Here is an 11,689-nt window from a genome sequence, read left to right as displayed (position 1 = left end):
ACCAATTACAATAATCCCTCGAGAGCACTGCTTCCTGTATTTCAGGCCACACCCCTCGACCAGAGGCGGAGTCAATGGAGAGAAGGTTCTGTGAGGATCATACCTAGAAGGACAATATGCATGAGTGAATTAAGAGGACGAAATACAGGCAGTACAAAAAATAAATCAGTCAATGATCGGTCCCAACACTACAAAAGGGCATGGGTTAGAGTTGAGCTGCTGGGTACGAAGGCTATCACAATATCCCCTCCCTCGGGCACAAAAACGGGAGACAGAAGTCAACATCAAAAACCTATTTGAAAAAACCCTCCCATGTGCCCCCACGCCATCCCTCCACTCCTCCATCCCTTCATCCCTTCATCCCTCCGTTCCTCATTTCACTTGTGTATCAAGGTAATGAATTCATAATCTCCGCCGAGCCCCTTTGTAGATCTCTATCGCTGGGGAGATAAGAGAGCATCGTTCCGCTCTAATAGCTGTCAGTCTGCGCTTCTTCCTGCTGCTGGCGCTCTGGCTGTGAAAACCAACCACCACCACCACCACTATAAACCAAACCCAGGCCCAGCCCCAGGCCCAGGCCCAGCCCCAGGCCCAGCCCCAGCCCCAGCACTGAACAGAACACCCCCCACTCCCTGCAAGAACAAAGCAGTGTAACAGAGACAGAGGACAGCCTACTGGAGCTGCATGTCCACCAGATGAAAGCCTCGAGTTTCTGTCAGAAGAGAGAATATATTTGAGTGCTAAGTGTTGAGCTGGGGGGGTTCCCTAGGGGAAAGTCTGACTGGGATTTTTCTCTTCCCTGTTGCCTGACATAAAACCAAGCAACCATATCTCCCCCCCCCCCCCCCGCCCCCCTCCCCTCCTTCAATCCAACCATACCTGACAAACACTCTGTCACAGGAGGAGTAAATAGTGAGGAGGGCTAGGAGACCTAGAGTAACTAAACTTGTCAAAGGTGCCTCTCAAGGGCTGCCCTGTTGTGTGTGTGTGTGTGTGTTTTTAATTTTATTTTCCAGGGAGAAAAGATGTCCTCCGTTTAGAGCTTGGTAGTAAGTGGCTGTCCCCTTCAGGGACGGAGAATGAGCGATGGCCTGCGACTATTAAAGATGATTGTGCAGTTTCCCCCAGGGTGACAGAGATGAACAGGGCCAGAGGTGGGAGTTGAGGGCATCTTTCATTTGCCCTACATTTTATTGTCAGACACAAAAGGAAACGTGAGGAGATTCCGACTTTTTGCCCAAATTTTTTTTCTTGGCTTGCCTGGCCTTGAAGAAGTGGTCCCCATTAGGCTGTCACCAAGAAATACCCTTCCAAATAATATACATTTAAATATCTATCATTCTATGATTCTATCATTCTATTTTAGTTAATATTATTTTTTATTTTTACTGCTGCTGCTTTTTCTACAGGTACACTTGCACTTACAGATTCATGTTGTTTAAATTGTAACTTGCTTAACTACATGCTCTTATGGTTCTTCCCTTTGGCACTTATTTTTTGGTTGTTCACAATGTGTGCTTCTTGTTTTGCCTACCCGCAATGCTTTGGGGCTATCTTGTTGTTATTATCAGTGACCTATGCACTTTGTAAAGCTCTCTCTTGGAAGTCGCTTTGGATAAAAGCGTCTGCTAAATGAATACATGTAAAATGTAATGTATGCCCATCATGTACTTGTTGGTTCAAAGCCAGAGTCATGGCTATCTTCCAGTCTCGCTGTTCCTGGATGATTTATAAAGGAGAACCAAACGGCTAACGGCTAGCCCGCCACAAAATGACTCCTGCTTTTTTAAACAGCTCCAGTAGCGTGCATCGCGTGCCCTTGCGTGGTTTACGCTCGCACCGACTGAGATGGCAGAGAGGGGGCCGCGTGAGTTCGAGGAGACGCGAGCACCAATTGTTGAGCGGTCTCATTATTCCATTATAGATTGCACATGTCAAGCAGTAAAGTGCTGTTTTCACCCCTCCCCCCCCCCCCCCCCCCCACACACACACACACACACACACACACTAACCCTGGCCACTGAGCTACGTTTCCTCACCCAAGTGAAATTTACCACGTTAAGCCCCAAGTCACTAGAGGAGAAGCGGTGTGTGCAGTTGAAGATTTATTGCTCTGATTAAATTAGGCAACTGTGAATAAAAGGCACGGGGGTGAAGGGGAATCAACAGTCCATAATACCGTTTTATTTTGCGATTTAAATCGATTTGGTCCAATACCTTTTCTTGTTGTGTTACCCGTCACAACGGGTTTGGAAGGAAGTGCAGAAAGGCTGAAAGGCTTGCTGTTGTTACTTGCCGGGTATCAGAAGAGAAGCACACTCAAGAGATGGGCCTGCCCCTATCCATTAGGGTTTGAGCCTTGTGAACAGTTCACCTCACATATTCCCCCTAAAATTGTGTAACTGGTTATAAAGTGTGTTATGTCTTTGTTGCTCAAACATTTTGAACAAACAAAGAGCTGAAATTGGATTTGGTCCCTCGCAAGTAGCCTATATTACAGCTAGTTATTAAAAAAAAATTGTTTTAACACTGTCACTCAGTATTGTCTACAAACGTTTGGTAGCCCATTGTTTAATATCTACAGTGTCATTACATTTACACTGTGGAGTCAATCAAATTTCCAGTTTGTATAGATAAGAAACAATTTACTGTTTATATATGAATGTTATATTAAGTCTACTTGCAGGCTACAAGTTGTAGCCTTAGTCTGCACTCAAGATATATCTCACACTTTTTGATAGGCTTTTGTAATATACAATGATAAACTATTTTAAGGCCTACTGTAGCCTATATATTTCACTGCTATCTTACCAGCTAACGTTTACTTTGAGTTTTTTGGGGATACTGACATGGCATCAAATCAAACGACCCGAATGAAGATAAAGAAATATAATTCATTCAACATTTCTCATTGGCTTCAAACTAAGCATGATTTGCTTTCCCTGTCCGACTCCATCACTTACTCTGCATGGGGTCGAGCAAGGGTTTCAAATAACGTTCGACCCCAAATCCTCATCTGTTTCTACTCTGTAGTGTCATTCACAAGTGGATGGTCACGTGAGCGCCGAGAGGCAGTCTCCGTTTTTTTCGGGCAGCAAGGGGGGGGGGGCCACTCTATACCCGTCTCCCTACCCCCAGTCGAATGAGGTGGATTTAGGAAGAAAAGACTCGAAACCCTGGGACGTGGAGATAACCACAGTGACAAATAGACACATTTGGAAATCGTCGCACGGCTTACTTGGATACTTTTGTTCTATTGTGGCGATCTTCTACGTGCGAATTTATAAAAACGGAATACAACCTCACACGAACATGCAGTAACCTAGTATTGGTGCGCTCTATACATAAGCGCGTCTGCGCGGTGCCCTTGTACAGATTGGAATATTTTTTTAATGTTTTACACTCTCGTGGGATGCAAAATAACGGCTCTGGAAGAGGAAACGACATTATAACGAGTGCCCCGCATCTGCCCCCCATAAACTAACAAGTCGAAGGGGGCGGTTTTTGAACATTACCTTCTTTCGCCAAGTAAGTTCTTTTATTTGTCTTTTCTAGTTTCAAATAACAAGAAATATTGACTAGCATTTACACAGAGTTTTGATCAACACATTACCGAAAGTAAGTTAATTATGATTTGGCTATATTGCTTTCTTGTCAGTCTCGGCACCGTTACTTGTAGCTTATTCTTCGGTAGCCTTTGTCCACGCAACACAAACCATAAAAAAAAATTACCATGAGTTTAAACTGAAAAAAGACCAAGGTTATTAGAATACTGCAACTTTCCCAATGTAGGCTAAAGTCGTTAAGATCACTCGATAGGTTCCTTTGTTTAATTGTGCAGATCGGTTACTTTTTTCTGGCAGTAGGCAAACCTACGAAGTTGTCTTTATAGGTTACTATGCTTTATAAAGCAGTTACCCATTACCTGGCCTAAATTCCAATGAATGGTCTTTTCTACAGTCACGTAGAAAAGAGTGTTCAGAGTAGCCTATTTAAATGGTTGGTTGGGTTTATGTAGCCTACCCAAACATTGACTTGTGAGCCCTGGTTGTATGGCAGCACTGCAATGTACTTTGATTAGAGTTGTTCGAAAATAATTAGATATTGGTTGGTGTGGATGAGTTATTCGACGAACTACAAGGGAGATCAGTGCATCACCAACACATTCGAAATTAGTCAATCAGAACCATCACATCATTTTTCGTTTCTTCATTGGTAGGCTACTTCGCTCCATCAGATTCGTTAAGCGTAGAGGAGAGGGGAACTTTTCATAAGCCTATGCATGCTGTGTGGAAGAGTGCAGGCACAGTTCAGTTCCCCGAAGTCTTTGCTAAATGCTTCGGTTTGTGCTGTGTATATGTGAAAACGTATTTTTTTAGCTGATGAAGCTACACAAGTAGGGGTTATTTTACAATCGTGTAAATGTTTTTCCATTTATTTTAGTTGTTGCCATTATGTATTAGAAACCAATAAGACAGCAGCTGATTGTTATGTAGACCAAATAAGCAAACATTACTGATTTGCATGAGTCAGAATATTGAAAGTGCATGTTTTATTTTCCTATGATAAAATAAAATATCTGGAGTCTGGAACTGTCTAGAAAAATCCGGTAACAATGTTTGTCCTGCCTTGCATTCAATTGCCGTAGGCTTGCAATTCATCTTGCGTTCAAAAATTGAGTACATTCGATTCATTTATAATGATGAGAGCCACATGTTGATTGTCAGGAGTGAGAAAACGTCTCCTCCTTCAGAGTAATTGGACAACACCTAGCATGTTGTGAGCCTCACGTCAACTGTGTCCAATATCCTTAATGTTGGTTTAATTGAACCATTTATCACAGCTGATCACCGTCAGATGCTAGGAAGAATATTGAGGAAAATTCCAAGCAATGGCTGTAAGACTGAAGCAGCTAAATGTCGTAGATCTGTCACATGCTTCAGGAAAAATCACAAATCAATGAAACCCTGACTGACCACCATGTAAGCAGATTTAATGAATGGACGCTTTTAAGTGATGTTTCTTCTTGAAACTTTGTTTATTGAATAAACTTTTGATTTCCCACCAGCATTTTTTCCATACTCTGAAGGAAAGTTAATTTAATTGTGCCCCGGATATGATTTTTGTGCCGAGGTCTTTGTAGGTGTCCTCCCAAGGGTTGCAAAATTCATTTCCCAGCAATTATTACTTTCTGAGCTGTTTTCTTATTTCCCTTTACTTATCAGTTGTGAGCTTTTTCTACATTTCAGAAAGGATCAAAAGAGGCGATTTAAGAGTGCCACAGGCCGTCTGTCAGTACAGTCATTTAACTCAGAGGGCTTGAAATGGAGTTTTTAAATCGTCTGCTCTCTGCTGGCGTTTGGTCTTTACTCACTTGGAGTTCTCGCAGGTAATTACATTACAACTTGTAGGCCTATATATCGCCAACAGTTTTTTTTTAATGATATTATAACCAAAGGTATCTATGTAGGGACTTACACAGAAGCAGCTTATGCAAACCATTACCAATTGACCTACATATTGAAGTTCTCGAAGTATTTATACTTTGTGGTGGCACAAATGCCCAGGCGTTTTCCATATTGAAATTAAATGACGTGACCCAGATCTTGTCACACAGACCGCACGGACAACGTGAAGGGATGTGTGCCACAGGGCCGCCGTGCCCTGTCCTCATGGAGGCTGCTGCCCTTGGCCAACCCCGCGCCATCTAACTATAGCGACGACAACACGGTTTAGGCAAGGACAACGAGACGACAAAAACATTCGTCAAAAGGAGACACAAACGCACCTGCCCTACTATTTTTCAAGCACTCCAGCGATTTGCAGCAAGTCCTTCCCCTACCACCCAGCGCTATGTTGATTGCATTTCGCAAAACCAAACGAGGGAGGGAGGGAAAAAAATAATAATTACATCAAGGGCTTCGCAATTAGTCATATTGCTCTTGAGCGGCAGCCTCAATGACGCCCAAGCGGCATTAATAGCAGTCGCTTCCGAGTTCCCGTGTTTCTGCGGTGACACAGGAGAGGGGGGGGGGGGGGGGGGGATGCGTGCGCTGCAAAGGCTGCCTTTACTCTGCTCGCTAATTGTATTTATTCTTCTTAATTTGTTGGGACTGCTAAATTGGGGGCTCTTCAGCCGGCGCTGGGTGCAATTTGTTTGGCTGGGAAAGTGGAGGCATTATGTCTCTCAAGATGCCCCCTTTTTCCTTTGATAACCTGGATTAGCCGTTGCCGCGGCGGCCGTGGGCGCGTCGAGTGAGGTTAACGAGACGCTTTTATTCCTAATCGTCCAGTGAACAACAGGACAGGCTTGCTGTCTGCTGTCTGTAGAAGGCTTTGACATCGGGCCATGTAGATCAACTACGAAAACAATACCATACGTCACAATAACATCCTCCATCTTCAAGGATGAACCCTCGGCGGTCTCTTTCTCACTCGACTACACCTTCCACTTTGCCACGACGACACCTTCCACTTTGCCACAGGGGAGAAGGGATGGGGGGAGGGGGCGCCATGGAACTGTTGACTGCTTTGTCAGGCCTGCTGGCTGGCCCGGAGTTCAAACCAATTCGCAGACCCACAACAGAAACAGTCGGGAGAGCAGATCCAGCTAAACACAGCCTGTTTCCCCAAATGATATTTACACAACGGATCCCTGAACTCAAGGGTTGGCCCCCTGAGCGAGCGCAGAGCACTTTCAGGGGGTTGGAAGCAGGTTAGAGTAAGAGTATCTGGCCAGATAAGGTGCGCTGTAATCATGTCCACAGCTCGGCAGGGTTTATCCCTCTCTTGCCAAGTAAAAGTCCATCTCACACTTGGCTTCCCTGGACTGTTTAGCCTGGGGGCTCAAAGCTTCAAAGTCGCCCCCCCCCCCAAAAAAAAAACCAAACCTGGCCATGCGGGGACTGATCAAACACAGGTCGTCACGTCGGATGTCAACTCCCCCAAGTCTGTTTGGCGGCTGCGTGGGAGCCGTGACACGCCGCCAACGCTCGAGTATCTCCCGTCCCCCAGATACCATGTTTTACAGCAATGATCCGCTTCAGCTGCTTTGATGGGGTTTCGTTAATGGCTTTTACACATGGGGCTGGGCATGGGCAAACCCTTGTTGATGCCTGTGCCCACCTCTTAACACCCCCCCCCCCCACACACACACACACACACACACTAAAGCCTCCTCCTGCCCTGGCTTTGTCCCCCCATCGTTATGGTTACGGAGTTAATGCAAATCGGTGTTTCATGGCGAGTCGTAATTAACACCTTGTTTGGGGGTTGGCTAGACGGGCGTGTGTTCCTCCACTCCCCCCTGTCCCCTCTGGTTCTACCCGCGGGCCGCTCTCCAGCTTGTTAAGTGTGATTACCAGCTGCCGGCCCTGGATTGATGCGGCGTCCCTCAGGGTGTCCTCACAAACCAGGTCTGTCAGTAGGACAGCCCCCCTCCAGGAGTTACAGCCCACGTGAGGTTTCGGATACCCCATCGCGATGTCCCGATCTGGGGTGGATGGGGGTCCCTCCCAGAAGCAGACTGTTTTCTTCTCCACTTCGGGTCTAGTGCTCTGTCGTTAGGTTTCCTCTTGACCAATGGGCCGACGGCATTGATCGGTCGCGCAGTCCGAGATAGTGCATGTGTTCTCTTGAACGAAGTGACCGAATTGGAATTCTTGGTGGAAGATCTTTTTTTTTTTTGTATCTCCCAACTTGTGGATGTAGAGGAATTCAGGGAGATATACTGATTTGAAATCTCGGCTGACTCAAACCTCATGTGCAAGCCCCCTTATTGCCTCAGGCCTCTAGACAGTAATAGTGTAGGCTACTAGGTTACCTCTGTGCAACTCTGTGGCCTTATTATCCGTAACAAATAGGCCTAGTTACGAGACAAGGAATTGGTTATTATTTCTTTGCTTTTAGCCATCCAGTGTGACATGGTAGTGTTGACATAATTAACTTGTCCCGAGGAGTGGTGTCCTAGGAAGGGGCAAGGATGAAGCCAGCAGGTCCAGGGTTGTGAGAGAGCTGCCTCCCGAAAATGGGGGCTCTATTGGGGACCGGCAACAGTTGAGGCACAGGTTGGGTCGCAACAGCCTGTCCATTTCCACCAAGCTGGAGGAGGAGTGTGGGGGGTGCGGGAGGTTGGTGATTATGGGATATGAGGGGGTCCTTTGTGGGCAAGAGGGGGAGGGGGGTTGGTTGTATAAACGAGGGGACGCTTGAGCGTCGAGTCCAGATTCTGAAAGGCCCTGGAGGGCAGAAGTGGTTGTGGGGAGAGGTGTGTGTGTGGGGGGGAGGGTTGGGGAGAGTGGGTGGAGAAGGAGAAGTAGGTTTTTTTTCCATCATGTGCTAAAAGCTGTTAATCCTCTGGCTCTTTGTGTCCGAACAGAAAGCCCAGGGCAGGATGGGTAGAGCAGAGCCCCATTCAGCATCCAGGCCCTTTGTTGTGATTTCCCCCCTGAAATCGAGGGACATCTGTTATTGGGGAAGGCGTCGGGGGTGGGGGGGGGGCCGGGTGGTGGGGGGGAGAGAGGGGGAGGAGACACGCAAGTGAGGGGAGGGTTTGTTCCAGAGAAGGAGGGACAGGCGTTGTCTGGTACAGCAGGAGTAGGCAGATAATGGATGGACGTAAGTGGCGAGTAATTGTGTGCAGCGCGAGCATGAAAACACGGGCCTCTGAAGGAGAGGAGCGAGAAGGGGAGAGGGTCGAGGCAGCGATGAGGGGAGGGGACGAGAAAGGGGGAAGAGGGAGGGAGGGAGGCTTGGCTGTTATGTTGCATCAGTCAAGTCCTGCTGGGCTTAAACAGGAGTAACTACCTGCCTGTCAGGACGATTGTTCATTTCCTTCCAATGCGTGGGTCACTTCCTGGTTATGAGTGATGGCAACTTACAGTCACGGACCCAGCCAACACTACATGTGGCCCATTTACCATCTGAAGGGAATACTGGCTGCCTGCATATTCTGAAGCTGCCTGGTTAAAACACCTGGGTCGCTGCGCCTCTCTCTGCCTCCTCCAACTCAATTGAACTCAACACAACGAAACCTTTTATTTTGTATTAATAACCCTCCACTTCTAACCCACCCACCTGCCTGAAAGCCCTAATCACGATTTGATCATTACAACCCTTCCAGCGGAGCGCCTTTTGTGTTTGTTTTGTTTCCTTTCCCCCTCCTCCAAAGGCCATGTACTCCGTTCAGGATGCACAAATGGCCGCGCGTCAGTTGTGCGTAAGAGAGGGGGGGGAGGGAGAGCGCGCGTGGGTGTACGCGCGTGGGGTGGGAGCGGAGAGCGGTCCGGGGTCTCCTCCGCGTTTGTCGCACGTCGCGAAAACACGTCCCCGCGTCGATAAGAAGGGGAAGCGTTGGCGTCGCGCGCGCGGCACGGCACGGCGACACCTCGCCCGGCGTCCTCGGAGCCAGCGGATGACACATCTGTGTGCCTCTGCTGTAGTGCTGATGACAACGCAACGGGGGGAATGGCCCTGGACATACACTCACCTTCCTTCCCTATCTGTTCGGAGAAGAAGAAATACGAAATATTTCGTCTCAGATGTTTGTTTGGGGTAAATAGTCCTTTGATGGCAGCGGGCCCCAACCTTGACGAGTATGTGTGTTGCTGTGTGTGTGTGTGTGTGTGTGTGTGTGCGTGCGCGTCCACACGTCATAAATATCTACCTGACTCGGAGACATTGACGGATGACCCACCTCACACACCCTCCATCCTCTTACATTGACATGCATTTATAGAGCAGCCGCTTTCATTCAATAGTGCCTCTGTAACGCTAAGTGCGTCATATAATCAAGGGCCAGAAGTGCGCAGCGTGCAAGCTTGGTATTATAGTGGTTAACGCCCAGGAACGATCTGCGTTACGAGTCAAGTGCAACACTTTGATCTCAAATGCAACACCACAAGAAGGTCAATTTTTCAGATGGACATGCCCTTAATGATTAGTGCAGGTGGAGTCTGAAGAGGTTTTTAGATCCCTCCCTCGTCTCTCCTCACCTTTGATTTTTTGGGGAGCCAGTCTTGCTTGATATCAGCGAAAGAAATTGGCGAGGGAGGAATGATGGAGGACAGGTGAATTAACTCTTCGGTTTCAGTGTCAGAGGAGATAATCCTGATTAAAAAGTGATGGTGCCTGGAGAGACAACCTAGCAATCAGAGAGCTACTGCCTTTGGGAGATTACTGCAACGAGAGGGAGGGGGGGCCCTCCCGCATATTTATTCATCGTATGCATGGCCAGAGTAGTGCTTTTGAAGATGTTTTATTTATTTTTATAGATTTTTTTTTTCTCATCTGTAATAGGGGATATTTCTCTCGAGTTCTAAACCCCTTTACGTCCTCTTTCGTTTCTTTTTGGTTTTTCGAAAAGTGACGATCTCCGGGGGCAGCGGGTGATTGAGAGCTGTCAGCTCCCTTCTTCTCCATTTCTTCTCCATTGCCGAGATTAGTCTCTAGAATAATGACACCGTTCCCCCCCCCTCGCCACCGTCTGCGGTATATAAAACTCCAGATGTTGCCGCGACGTTAGCTCAGGATCGTGTCAACATTGTGGTTTGACCTTGGCCTTGCCAGTGAGCATGCTCAGAGAGAGACAGAGAGGGAGAGGGAGGGAGGGAGGGAGGGAGGGAGGGAGGGAGGGAGGGAGGGAGGGAGGGAGGGAGGGAGGGAGGGAGGGAGGGAGAGAGGGAGGGAGGGAGAGAGGGAGAGAGGGAGAGAGGGAGAGAGGGAGAGAGGGAGAGAGGGAGAGAGGGAGAGACAGAGGCTTGCTGGTTTATCTGGCTGAGTGGGGGGGGGAAATTGGATGAACAGGGAAGGGAATAAAGGAGGGGGAAAAGTTTACAAGGAAATAAATGGGCTGGTTATCTCACGCCTGTCTCGTTTGTCGTTTGATGCGAGGAGATGGCCTGGACAAATGGAGGCCGTGCGAAGCCCGGATTAGGCTCGCGGCGGCGTGCGCAAACACGCGTGGACTTCCTGCTTGGCACGGCGGAGATGCAAAGACCTTGTCATACACGCCGATGAATACAGAGGGGGTAACGTGTGGGACGGGCCTCCGTCGGCGGGCGCGGTGGAAGCGCTCCTCCGCACGTGCGCACGGCGGACACGCGGCACGCCAACCGCGCGCGCGGCGGAAGAACGCGACGCCACCGGCCCGTGAAGCTAACGGAGGGCCTGCGACATGGACCCGTCATCGGTTCGACGTGCTCAAATGCTCGGATGCGATATTGCTGGGGAGAAATTGCTGCCCCCCACCCCCCTCCCCGCCCCCTCGCCTGCCCCTCCCTCCACCCTCCCCCCCACTGTCCCTCCCCCAAGACATGTGTCATTGCACGGCCCCCAATCTGTAGTCTCCACGGGGGGGGGGGGGGGACTGGAGAAGAAAGGGGGGACCGGGAGGGGAGACAAAAGCGGGTCCGGGGGGGGGGGGGGTGAGGACAGCCGGAGTTCGGCAGCCCCTGCCTGCCGCCCCTGCCCTGGGGTGATGGGAGAGGGAGAGGGAGGGGTGGGTGAGGACACAGGGAGCCGGTTTGAACAGGAGGTAGATAGAGAGACCTGGGGTCTGCCATTTGCATAGAGATAAAGATGTGCTAATGAATATGAACCCCCCAGCACCTCCCGGGACTTGCCATAAGGCCAAGAGCGGCCCTTGGGGTTCAGGTTTAGCCGGAGCCAAACTGTATGGCTGTATCCAGCG

At 48.8% G+C, this 11,689-nt stretch overlaps 1 protein-coding gene across 1 annotated transcript in view; it reads left to right on the top strand.

The window, feature by feature from the left end:
- Positions 1 to 3,155: 3,155 nt before the first annotated feature.
- The window catches only part of ptprsa (protein tyrosine phosphatase receptor type Sa), a 144,078-nt gene continuing 135,544 nt past the window's right edge, over positions 3,156 to 11,689 (top strand). The window contains exon 1 of the mRNA XM_084675492.1: positions 3,156 to 3,528. The gene's annotated coding sequence lies outside the window, so the exon portion shown is untranslated. The remainder of the gene's footprint in view (positions 3,529 to 11,689) is intronic.

The sequence above is a fragment of the Hypomesus nipponensis genome, chromosome 16 (assembly GCF_054491055.1).
Source record: "Hypomesus nipponensis isolate SF chromosome 16, ASM5449105v1, whole genome shotgun sequence".
NCBI lineage: Eukaryota > Metazoa > Chordata > Actinopteri > Osmeriformes > Osmeridae > Hypomesus > Hypomesus nipponensis.
This window is presented reverse-complemented; position numbering and strand designations above follow the sequence as displayed.